Here is a 13,201-nt window from a genome sequence, read left to right on the forward strand (position 1 = left end):
AAACAAAAATTTCATCCTCAATTTCTGTAGATTTGTGGGTTGATGCAGATTCACTTTGCACACAGAGTGGGTCATGTAGGGGCAGAAACAAAGTTAAGAGTTTTGCGTTGAGTTGGGATTTAAATTCAAAGAGAGGCATCTTCCAGCAGGAAAGTCTCCCATCTCTGGGGAAAATGGTAAAGAGAAGCACGATGATGTGTTGTACTTAAAGATGACTTTGCAAGCTTCCAAGATGGCATTTTGCAATGACAAGAGCCTTTCCCTTCCCACCCACTCCTATCTCCATACAGTGGAGTCTCTCTGACAAAGCTTCTCTGAGATTCTTCATGTCTCTGAACACTTGCAGTTCTTTTTCCAAATGATAAACAGAAAAAATTTTAATCATATGAAGTAAGGATTTTCATTGTGATAGTTCCATGCATGTGTATAATGTACTTATGCTTTTTTGTGTGGTATCTGGGATTGAATTTAATGCCTTGTGCTTGCTAGGAAGCACTCTTCCACTTGGGCCATGATTTTAGTTTGTTTTTCAGATAGCTAACTTTGGTGGGGCTAGTCTTGAACTGTGATCCTCCAGCCTCTGCCTCCCAAGTAGCTAGGATTATAGGCATGAACTGGGCCCATATAATGTGCTTTGATCATATTCACCCCTCTATTATTATTTCTTTTCTCCTTTTCCCTACCCTTCCATCTCCACAGGAGTCTCCCTTTTATGGCCTTGGATTTTTTTTTTTTGTTTTGCTCCCTAGCTTCCACAGATGAGCAAGTACATGTAATATTTGTTGTTGTGAGACTGGCTTATTTCTTTTAACATAGTAATCAAACTCTCCTTTATGTAGTAATTCTGCTCCTGGGAAAATAAGTGAAATCATATGTTCATTATAAGATTGGTACAAGAATAGTCAGGTGTGATGGCTCACAACTGTAATCCTAGCTATTTGGGAGGCAGAAATCAGGAGAATTGTGATTTGAGGCCAGTTCTTGAGCTCCTATATCAATCAATAAAAAGCTGAGCTTAAAGGCATGCACCTGTGAACCCAGTTGTGAGGGAAGTGTAAGTAGGAGGATCGCAGTCCAGGCTGGCTTGGGGCATGAATGTGAGTCCCAATTTGAAAATAACTAAAGAAAAAAGGACTGGGGGGCATGGCTCAGGTGGCCCTGAGTTCAAATTCCAGTACTGACAAAAAAAGAGAAAGAGAAGAAAGCATGTCTGTCAGACTTGTAAAAGTAGGCTAGTTGTAGGTCAGCTAGGATTATAGCAGTAGGCACTGGCTCTTCGGCTGTTCCAAGCTGCAGTGCCATGTGGGATTTGTTTTGGGGAGTGAAGTGTAGGTAGTAATCAATAACGACAAAATGTGTCAGGGATGACTCTTATCATAGTTACCTTCCTAAAAATGGCAATTGAAAATGCTCTAAAAAGCTGATTGCACAGACATCTACATTCAACAGAAACTGTACAGAAGTTTAGGCACTGGAAATACAAATAATATAACCAAAGATATCTCAAGGCAGTACACACAAGAGTTGCAGAGTGTCAGTGTTTTCTCTCCTATGCTGGAAAGACTCTCAAGTGACAGATGAGGTCTTACCATAGACAGACAGATGCGGATTTCCAAATATGAGATTATTTGGGATACAAGGAGTTACACATCATAAATTCAACCAAGAATCCTCTGTCACATTCATCCTGCATCCTAATAGATATACCTTCTATTCCCCTTGGTTGAAGAGTCCAACACCCCTGAATCAAAAGTGCTACTTTTTATGATTTTATTAGCATATAATAGTTGTACAGGGGGATACATTGTGATATTTACATATGTGTTTAAAATATATTTTAGTTGGATTTACCCCCCCATCATTCTTCCTCTTCCTTTCTCCCCTTTAGAATAATTTAAACAGATTTCATTTTTCTATTTTCATATATGTATATAAAGCATATCTACCGTTATCCACCCTCATTCCCCCTTTCCTTGTGCTCACCCACCTCCAGATAAAATTTATTTTTCTCTCCTGCTCTTCATTTTTAAAAATTAAGTGTATATTGATATTCCAAGGGGTTTTTGCCTTGGTACTTCAGGTCTGCATGTATCGTGTTTTATCAAATTAACCCCTTTCCCTCCATTACTCACTCATTCTCTATTACCATGCTCCCCTCATATTCAACAGCCTACTGTACAGGCATAATATTATATTCATATGTAGATGGGTAGTTTCAATATTTATCGTTCTCTAACATTTTCCTTTTCCCACCTCCCATAACTGCCTCAGACACACTCACTAATACAATTTTGTTCTCTCTCACTATAAATGTATATGTGTGTGTATATATATATATATATATATATATATATGATCATATATGCTTCTATATATACATTTAACTTATAGGCCTAGCTTCCACCTATGAGAGAAAACATGTGACCTTTGATTTTTTAACTTGGCTTACTTTGCTTAACATGAAGTTCTCCAGATCCATCCATTTACTTGCAAACAACATACTTTCATTATTCTTTATGGCTGACTATAACTCAGTTGTGTATAAATACCACATTCTCTTAATCCATTCATCAGTAGTGGGGTATCTGGGTTGCTTCCACAGCTTGGCTATTATAAATAGTGCTGCAGTAAACATGGGTGTGCAACTGGCTCTGTCATATCATGGATGCACATATAATTTTGTATATGTGCCTCGAACTGGTATCACTGGATCATGTTCTATTTTTAGTTTTGAAGGAACCTCCATATGGCTTTCCATAGCGGTTGCAGTAATTTACATTCCCTCCAACAGTGTAGAATTGTACAATTGTTCCTTTCCCCATCCTCGCCAGCATTTGTTTTTCACATTTATTATTAATGGTTTACAGGGTATGAGAACACTGGTTAGGTGGATGGACACAAAGAAAGAAAAGCTTAGTATATATTCAGACCCACCATTTCTTTCTGTAAGAAATGAGATTGGAAGGTAAGAACAACTCTTTTTTGTTTCATTTGGGAGTAGGTTTAACTGTGATAGTTCATTTATATTTCCTATTAAAGAATCTAAAATGTAGGTTCTTTCCTCTTTCCAAGTTGCCTGTGTCAGGAATTTTATCCCAAATGAAGATAATTGGTTCTGAAAAACGGGGTCATTGCCATGCCTATTCCTGATCATGTTGTTCTGATGCCTTTTTAATCAGTTTACGGGCGTAATTTGAAAAGCTTTGGAGAAGCAGGCTAGAAAAATATTAGAACAGTGTAAGTGGAGGTTAATGGGTGATTCTGGTGGGAGTTCAGAGGACCAGAATGCTCCATAAATGCAGGCAGTGAAGACTTTGCCATGATGTTTCAGATGTTAGTGAGGATTCCTTTGGAAATTGGATTCGAGACCCAAGAGTGTTACATTCTGGCAAAGAACATTTCTACATTTTGTCCAAGCCCTGAGAGTTTGTGCGAAGCTGAGTTTAAAGGTGATGGGCTAATTAATCTGGCAGAGGACATCTCAAGGCAGCCTAGTATTCAGGGTGTGTCACGGGTGTGGCTGGCTGCTTTTAGTCAGATTTACAGTGAGAATTAGGAGCAAAAACCCAGTCAGAAGGATTTTTAAAACCTGCGGTGTGGGAGCACATTTGAAGTTGTGGACAAGGAAGGTGCAGTTCTTAAAGAGATTAGTGCTATTACAAAGAAGCTAAGTACTTTGCACCAGAACAATAGGAAAGATGCCTTCAGAGCATCTGAGGAATTGGCAAGACCCCACCATCACAAAATATAATCTCAAGTATATAAACTCACTTGAACAACTTTGAGAGGAGAGTTCTTGGGCACCCTGCTTGTGCAGTGCCTCTTAAGGAAGTGGTCCTCCCATTTTCAATCATCTAGGCACCCACAGGCCACTGCAGCCAGGGTCCAAGTGACCTGCTAAAACTGGCAGCAGACTGGGCATCACACAGCTGGTTTTGTAGGAATTCAAAAGGCAATAGTTGAGGGTCACAGTGGTTTCCACCCTGATTTCAAAGGGAAACCAATATGTGAATTGGTGAGAATGAAGTCAAAGCTTCAATGGACATCTCAGGGAGTTAGAGATGCCAGGAGTGTGAAATGTGTCTGCCAAACAGTCTGCTGGCAGTGAGCAGAGACAGTTCAAGAACATGGCCTCTGGGCTGCAGCCATCAGGGTAAGGCTGCCTAAGTTCTTTGGAGTTTACACCATACCACATTCTATGCAAACAGGATATAATGTTTGCCCTGCTGGGTTTCAGTCTTGCTTTGGTCCTATCCGGCCTCGCTATTTTCTTATTCCTCCCTTTTTTGGATGGAAATGTTTATTCTGTGCCATTGTCTGTTGGAATTATTTTTGGCGGCACTGGGATTTGAACTCAGGGCCTCGTGCCCGCTAGGTAGGCACTCTACCACTTGAGCCATGCCTCCAGTGGAATTATGCAATTGTTTTGATTTTTATAGGGGTTCAAAGCTGTTTGCCTTGAGTCTCAGAATTTGGATTTTTGAGTCATGCTAGAATTGTTAAGAATTTGGAGACTTTGTGGATGGACTAAACGTATTTTGCATTGCAAGATGGATATACAGCTTTAGGGATCAGGGGTGGGATGTTATGATTTGAATCTGAAATTGAGACTGGTGTTGGGTGTGGACCAAATTTGTGTCTGAGAGCCAATGAAGAATGAGGAGTTCAGACTCAAGGGGAAAGTGTAAATCGGAAGAATTTATTGAGATAGAAAAGTGTAAAGTGGGAGAGTAGAGCCCCCAGAGCAGGGGGAAGCGGGGATCCCAAGAGAGGGTGCCCAAGAAGTGCCCATTCTTTCCAGGGCATTGTTTCGAGGTGCCTCTCTCCTCTCTCTTCTCTGTCCTGTATTTGTCTTTTAAAGACGTGTGTGCTGCCACACTGGCTCTTGGGCATTGTTTCAAGGCCCTTCCTCTCCTCCATCTCCATTTTGCATCTTTTTCTTAAAGATGTGTGTATGTTACCACGTCTGCACTGTTTATCTTCTGGCTGGCTTTTGATCTTTGCTGTCACCACTTCTTGCCCTACCTGCCTATATCCCAAGCTAATTCCTGTCCAAATGTCCTCCAAAAGGCTCATATGTTAAAGGCTGGCAATTGATGGGCTCTTCGGAGGTGTGACTGGATCATGAGGGCTCTAACCTCATTACTGGATAATTTGATAATTTGATGACATTACTTGGAAGTGGTAGAAACTAGGAGGTGAGGTCTAGTTGGAGGAAGTAGGTCACTGGGGGTGTTCGACCCTGGAAGGATCTATGCTGTTTTTAGCCTCCTCTGCTCTCTCTCTCTCTCTCTCTCTCTCTCTCTTTCTCTGCTTCCTGGTTGCCATGAGATAAGCTTTTCCCCTGACATTTTTCCCACAAATATTTTCTGCTTTACCTTGGCCAAGAAGCAGGGGAGTCAATTTACCACTGAAAGCTCTGAAAGAGTAAGATACAGTAAAACTTTCCTCAAGTGTTGGATCTCAGGTATTTTGTCAGAGTGATGAAAACTGACACAATTCCTCAATTTGATCATGTCTGTACTTCTGTGTAATTCTGGTTTTGCTTTAAATATTTGAGAACTTTAAAAAGTATATACAAATTAGATTTGTGTTAGTCTTTTTTTTCTTTTGTGTTACATTCTTCAAGAAATAAAAATTTAAAGTTATTTTGAATTTTCTCTCAGTATCTCAAGTACAGATATTTTAAATCTAAAGTTGACTTTCTCCACCTTTTACAAATTGGTTTTCTAAAATATAAAAAGTAAACCTTGGCCTAAAATATTTTGTTCAGTGAGATTTTAATTTTCTTCTGCTGATTCATGAGGCAATACAGGATCGCCTTAGTACTGTTACGAGTCAACTGAGGCACAACAACCCAAGAAAGATTTTAAAGGAAAGTCTTTATTAGCCAGCTGGCGACTGCTCTAACCAACAGGTTGTTGAGTCTCAGAGAGCTGCCCCGTTCCAACTTTTAGCAGGGTGTATAAGGCAAAACTCCCTGGCAATCTTTGTGAAGCAAGCAAGCCTGGGTACAGAAGTGAGACAATGGCTATTTGCTAAGGTACAGAAATGAGACAATGGTTATTATCTATGAGTATGAATGAGCACAATCAACACAATCCACACAACCATTTGACCATATCCTAGTTTGGTTCCTGCTGTTCTTTTAACTTTATGAGAACCAGACTCCCTCCTAAACCTCCCTCAGCAAGGAAATTAAAAACAGCACCTGATTAATAGCTCCCCTCTACACCTGATTAATGGCTTCCCTCTGGCTAAGTTGTTAACCATTTCATTCCCCACTGCTTTTACTTACAGAGTCAAATCTTAGACTCTTCTGACTGGATAGGATCATATTTAGTTCTCAAGACCATCAGTGTTACAGAAGAAATGCAGATTTAGCAGTATCGATATTATATTTTATCTGGTTGGAATTAAAGACACCTTGTATTTACAGGTACACTAACAGCAGGTCACATATTAACAGTTGTAACTAAGCATTGTGACAAATTAATCGTTTTTTATCTTTGTCCTTTTAGTAAAAGGTTAATACTGTTAAATTTATCTGTGGCAATAGTACTTGGAAGCACCCTTAATCCATCTCTTTAGATATGTCTGTAAAAGACACTTGAGAAGCAAGATAAACATAAGAACTTCCCCAGGTAAGATAACTATAAGTGCCCCAACATCCCAGTTCGCACAAACCAGAGCAGAGTAGACAATTACATCATATTACAGTCTGAAGATCACGGAGAGTGAACTAAACTTAAACAATCCTGTCTATGACATCACTTAAAATACAATTTAACAAAGATGTGAGGGGAATGTAGATGTTAGGGGTAAGGGGATATTACCTAAGAATGTAATTTAACACTTTAGCCTATTCTGAACAAAACAGTTTGAATTAAACAATGAAAAGATTGTACTGAGTAATTTTAAGGGCAAGGCCATTAAAAACAGATACTGGAGTAACAATTTGAGGAACAAAAAGGACAACTAAATAGGAACACGTTTAGGTCTTATCTTGAGGGGGTCTTGATTGGCCTCAGGTCTGGCAATTGTCCAACGCTGGTCAGAGTTTTCCGAGAAGGCTCTCCTGAGCTGAGTATGAAGAACCCATGGGCGTTTTCCAGCTACCTTGATGGCTGTGGGAGTGGAGAGGATCGCAGTGTAGGAACCTTGCCAGTGGGGCTCGAGGCTGTCAGGGTGGTGTCTTTTTACCCACATTAGGTCTCCTGGCTCATAGGAGTCCCAAGGGGGCCATCAGGTTTCACCCTTTCTTGGGCCTGCTGGACGGCTGAGTGAATTTGTTTGGGAGTCTGTTGAAGAGTCTGGAGAGACTGGAGAAGATCATGATTAGAGATGTTTGTTAGGGCTTCCTCCCCTAATCTGGGGATTATACGAGGTGGTCGCCCTTAGAGGATCTCAAATGGAGTGAAACCCTGGGTATAAGGGGTACATCTAACTCTTAATAGGGCTGCAGGAAGGAGATCCACGCAGTCATCGCCGGTCTCCAAGGAGAGCTTAAGCAGCTCTTTTAGAGTCCGGTTCATCCTCTCTACCTGCCCTGAACTCTGAAGCCTGTAAGCACAGTGTAACTTCCACTTGATCTGTAATGTTTTGGCTGTTATTTTAAATATTTTAGCTGTGACAGCTGGGCCATTGTCGGACCCCAGTATGAAGGGGAGGCCAAATTGGTGAGCTATCTCCTGTAAGAGTTTTTTATAGTAATCTGAGCTGTTTCAGTTTTTGTAGGGAAAGCCTCAGTCCATCCAGAGAAGGTATCGATCATTACCAGCAAATATTTATACCCATACAAGCCAGGCTTGATCTCGGTGAAATCGATCTCCCATTGTTCTCCAGGGAAGGAACCTCACATTTTTATTCCTGGCTCAGTCAAGGGTGGTCCCTTTTGGTTAACCTGTTGGCATACACTGCACCTTGTAGTGAGATCTCGAGCCAGCTAAGTGAGTGGTGTCATGTGTCCCAGAGACTGGGGGAGACATATCCTTCCATCTGGCAATGTTTTTTTTCATCCAGAGGGGCTTGTCTTTAGTTGGAGGGTCCCTCCTAATTTTAGCAAAATCTTGATTGGCCCCACTGCTTTTATGACAATTGCCCTTGTGGCTTGGTTGGCTGTTCGGTTTCCCCTTGTCTTGGGGTGGTCCCCTTTTTGGTGACCCGGGCAGTGAATGATGGCCATCTTTTTAGGAAGCCAGAGGGCCTCTAAGAGGGCTAAGATTTCCTGGGCATTTTTAATATTTTTACCCTCGGAGGTAAGGAAGTCTGTCTCTCTGTATAGGGCTCCATATATATGGGTTGTTGCAAATGCATACTGGCTGTCTGTACATACATTAATAACTTTATCTTTTTTATACCTTCTACCTTGGGTCAGGGTGATTAGTTCAGCCTTTTGGGCTGAGGTTCCATGTCCAAGTGCCTGGGCCTAGATGGTGCAGTCCAGGGTGACACCTGCTGCCCCGGCATACCTTATTCCACTGGTTACAAAGTTGGAGCCATTGGTGAACAGTACCTCATCTTGCTCATCCCAGGGAATATCAGTCAGGTCTGGTCGAAGACTCTGGGTGTTCTGCTCTGAATGCTATAAGATCGTGGCTGAGGGCTTCATCAAACAGGGTAGGGGAGTTCTTGAACCCATGTGGCGGTCTTGTCCAGGTTAATTGGCCAGAAAATCCCTCCTCCAGATCAGTCCACTCAAGGGCAAAAGTGGGTTGACTCACCTCTGCAAGCGGGAGACTGAAGAAGGCATCCTTTAGGTCCAAGACAGTGTACACTTGGTGGCTAGAAGGTAAGAGGCTGAGGAGAGTACAGGGATTGGAAACCATAGGATAAGCTGTGTTCCATGGTGAGTGACATGGAGCCAACATTCCTGGTTCTCTTAGCCTTTTGATGTGGACGGCAATGCCTCTTTTTGCCTCCACATTAATAGGGATAAGCATTGCCTGTGACGTGAGTTGGACCACTATTGAGCATGATTAGCTTGCCCCGGTGGGTTGGATTCTGCCCATACGTGGGGAATCCTTTTCCTGAGTTCAGACAGGTAGGGGGTCTCTGGAGGGTTTTGTTCTGTCACAGACAGAAGATACTCTTCACTTAAGGGACAAATCAACAACAATTTGGTAGGAGGTTGGACTTGGGTGTCCAGATAAGTTCCCTCCTCCTGGAAGGAGATGGTGGCTTGTAACTTGTGTAAGGGGTCTCGGCCCAGCAAGGGGTAGGGACAGTCAGGAATCACCAGAAAAGAATGAGTTATAGGCCCTCCTCCTAGGTTAGTAATTCAGCCTTCTGACCAGTGGTAGTCTTGTTGAGTTCCTGTGGCCCTTTGAATAGACAATTTTGGTTTAGATAAGGGGCCCTCTAGATTTTTAATAACTGAATAGACTGTGCCAGTATCACATAAGAATTTGACTGACTTGCTCCCCAGTTGAAGGGTAACCATGGGCTCTGGAGGGGGTGATGGCAGGGAGCCCCGGCCCCATCACTCCAGTTGGAGGACCTTTTGGTTCCCCCTTTTTTCTTAGGGCATTCATTTTTCCAGTGTCCCTTTTTCTTACAATAAGCACATTGGTCTTTTTCCAGTGGGGCTCTGGGGTTTCTTGCAAGTTTCTGGTTGGCAGGAGGCCCAGAACTTCTTGAGGGCCTGGAGGCAGGAGTTTGCAGAGCTGCCACCATCACCTTTGAAAGGCTTTTGGCCTATCTTCTCGCGTGTCTCTATTATTACAGACACATTGTGCTATTTCCACTAATTTTGATAATAATTTTCCCTCAAATCCCCCCAGCTTTTGTAATTTCTTTGTAATGTCCGGGGCCGACTGGGAAGTGAAAGCAATATTTATTGCCCTTCTATTTTCTGCTGCCTCTGGGTTTATAGGAGTGTATGTCCTATATGCCTCCAGGAGGTGCTCCAGGAATGCTGCAGGGGACTCGTCTGGGCTTTGTATAACCTCACTCACCTCAGACAAATTTGTGGGTTTCTGGGCTGCAGTTGGCGAGAGCCTCCTTACCTGCATGAGAATTTGGATCCCAGTTAGGATGGACCGAGGGAAAAACAGTCCCCAGAATGTCCTGATTCCCGGTAGGAGTCCCGTCCGGGCCCAGGACATTTTTCTGGCTTCCTGCTGGATGTGGTCTTGCTCTTCAGCTGTGAAGAGAGTCTGTAAGAGCTGTTGGGAATCATCCCAAGTAGGCTGGTGAGTGAAAAACACAGTCTCAAGAAGAGAGATTAGCCCCTGGGGCTTGTCAGGAAAAGACAGATTTTGTTGTTTCCAGTTAAAGAGATCAGTGGTTGAAAAGGGCACATAAATCATACATTGACAACCTCTTTAATATCTAGAGACTAGATATTATAAAATTAGGACTTATTTGGCCAGTATTACACAATATATACAGTACAGCAGAGTTAAATGAAACACATAACATACAGGGTAATGTGTATTCTGAAATTTTTTAACATATACTGACAAAATACTTTTTGTAGTTTCTTTTTATTTACCTGCTTTAACCCAATAAACAAGTCTAGACGGTACACTGTTTGGAGGTGATTTTACAACTCCATTTTTAAACACAGTATTTTCCAAGCTTTTTTAAAAGCTATTTACATATATTATTACTTTTAAATACATAAAATAATTTAAATATCCAGAACTAGATATTTTTATTTTTATTTATTTATTTATTTATTTTATTGTTTTATTATTCATATGTGCATACAAGGCTTGGGTCATTTCTCCCCCCTGCCCCCACCCCCTCCTTTACCACCCTCTCCGCCCCCTCCCTCTCCCCCCACCCCCTCAATACCCGGCAGAAACTATTTTGCCCTTATCTCTAATTTTGTTGTAGAGAGAGTATAAGCAATAATAGGAAGGAACAAGTATTTTTGCTGGTTGAGATAAGGATAGCTATACAGGGCATTGACTCATATTGATTTCCTGTGCATGTGTGTTACCTTCTAGGTTAATTCTTTTTGATCTAACCTTTTCTCTAGTTCCTGGTCCCCTTTTCCTATTGGCCTCAGTTGCTTTTAGGGGATCTGCTTTAATTTCTCTGTGTGAAGGGCAACAAATGCTAGCTAATTTTTTAGTTGTCTTACCTATCCTCCCTTGTGTGCTCTCGCTTTTATCATGTGCTCAAAGTCCAGTCCCCTTGTTGTGTTTGCCCTTGATCTAATGTCCACATATGAGGGAGAACATACGATTTTTGGTCTTTTGGGCCAGGCTAACCTCACTCAGAATGATGTTCTCTAATTCCATCCATTTACCAGCGAATGATAACATTTCGTTCTTCTTCATGGCTGCATAAAATTCCATTGTGTATAGATACCACATTTTCTTAATCCATTCATCAGTGGTGGGGCATCTTGGTTGTTTCCATAACTTGGCTATTGTGAATAGTGCTGCAATAAACATGGGTGTGAAGGTGCCTCTGGAGTAACCTGTGTCACAGTCTTTTGGGTATATCCCCAAGAGTGGCATTGCTGGATCAAATGGTATATCAATGTCTAGCTTTTTAAGTAGCCTCCAAATTTTTTTCCAGAGTGGTTGTACTAGTTTACATTCCCACCAACAGTGTAAGAGGGTTCCTTTTGCCCCGCATCCTCGCCAACGCCTGTTGTTGTTGTGTTGCTAATGATGGCTATTCTAACAGGGGTGAGGTGGAATCTTAGCGTGGTTTTAATTTGCATTTCTTTTATTGCTAGAGATGGTGAGCATTTTTTCATGTGTGGCAAGACATCGCCCCGACCCCTGGTCTGTCTGGTCTAGTTCTGTGTGGCCACAAGTCATTGTCTTTGTTCTGTGTGTCTGTTTTGTCATTTCGTGTTTAACATTTTTAGACCACCCCAGGTGACTGGAGGACAATTGGAACTACAACATGGGACAATCTTCATCTACCTCCAGCCCTTTGCAATGTATGCTGACTTACTTTTCTTCTTTCCAGCAGAAGGCTTTAGACCTGGGAGCCTCTTGTGATGCCTTTACACTGAGAAGACTCTGTGAATTAGATTGGACTTCATTCGGTGTGGGATGGCCTGCTGAAGGGACCTTTGATTTGCCTACAGCCTATGGGTAGAATGGCCCGGCCACTCCAACCAGATACCTTACATTCTGACCTGATTGAAGTCTTATCTGAAAAGCCTTCCTGGCTACAAAAGTGCATAAAAGGAGGCATAGGCTGCTCAAAGGTTCTCCTATCCACTAAGCCCCCTAAACCATCATCATCTGCACGTCCAGAAGGTTAAAATGCTTGTCCTCTATAAATGAATTTTAGATATAAATTTTTCAGCTACCTCTAAGCACTACATATTATGCCTGTACTTGTCCACTGGTTTAAAGGCAAAAAGAAAAAAATGAGGAAGAATGATTCAAGGCCAAAATGGTCACATTTAAAAGATACCTTAGATTGTAATCATTGCTGTGTGTGCATTTTATTTACCAGTGCTGTGTGCATAATAGACAAGTTCATCTAAAAATATCTAGTTCTACACCCACAGAGTGGGAGAAAATATTTGCCAGCTACACATCAGACAAAGGACTGATAACCAGAATATATACGGAACTTAAAAAACTAAATTCTCCCAAAAATAATGAACCAATAAAGAAATGGGCAAGTGAACTAAACAGAACTTTCTCAAAAGAAGAAATTCAAATGGCCAGAAAACACATGAAAAAATGCTCACCATCTCTAGCAATAAAAGAAATGCAAATTAAAACCACGCTAAGATTCCACCTCACCCCTGTTAGAATAGCCATCATTAGCAACACCACCACCAACAGGTGTTGGTGAGGATTCGGGGGAAAAAGGAACCCTCTTACACTGTTGGTGGGAATGTAAACTAGTACAACCACTCTGGAAAAAAATTTGGAGGCTACTTAAAAAGCTAGACATTGATCTACCATTTGATCCAGCAATACCACTCTTGGGGATATACCCAAAAGACTGTGACACAGGTTACTCCAGAGGCACCTGCACACCCATGTTTATTGCGGCATTATTCACAATAGCCAAGTTATGGAAACAGCCAAGATGCCCCACCACTGACAAATGGATCAAGAAATTGTGGTATCTATACACAATGAAATTTTATGCAGCCATGAAGAATGAAATGTTATCATTCGCTGGTAAATGGATGGAATTGGAGAACATCATTCTGAGTGAGGTTAGCCTGGCCCAAAAAACCAAAAATCATATGTTCTCCCTCATA

The 13,201-nt window shown here is 41.7% G+C and overlaps 1 protein-coding gene across 5 annotated transcripts in view; it reads right to left on the reverse strand.

Annotated features, from left to right (window-relative positions):
• Nucleotides 1-5,865: 5,865 nt before the first annotated feature.
• LOC109691889 (uncharacterized) overlaps nt 5,866-13,201 on the reverse strand; it is a 35,824-nt gene continuing 28,488 nt past the window's right edge. The window contains exons 6-7 of one of the 5 annotated variants that reach the window (XR_012442576.1): nt 9,957-10,007; nt 5,866-8,784 (exon numbers count right to left, since the gene is read on the reverse strand). The gene's annotated coding sequence lies outside the window, so the exon portion shown is untranslated. Of the gene's footprint in view, nt 10,191-13,201 lie in introns of all 5 variants that reach the window. The other 4 variants (XR_012442575.1, XR_012442574.1, XR_012442573.1 and 1 more) reach the window with 4 other exon arrangements.

The sequence above is a fragment of the Castor canadensis genome, chromosome 16 (genome assembly GCF_047511655.1).
Source record: "Castor canadensis chromosome 16, mCasCan1.hap1v2, whole genome shotgun sequence".
In the NCBI taxonomy this organism is placed as follows: domain Eukaryota; kingdom Metazoa; phylum Chordata; class Mammalia; order Rodentia; family Castoridae; genus Castor; species Castor canadensis.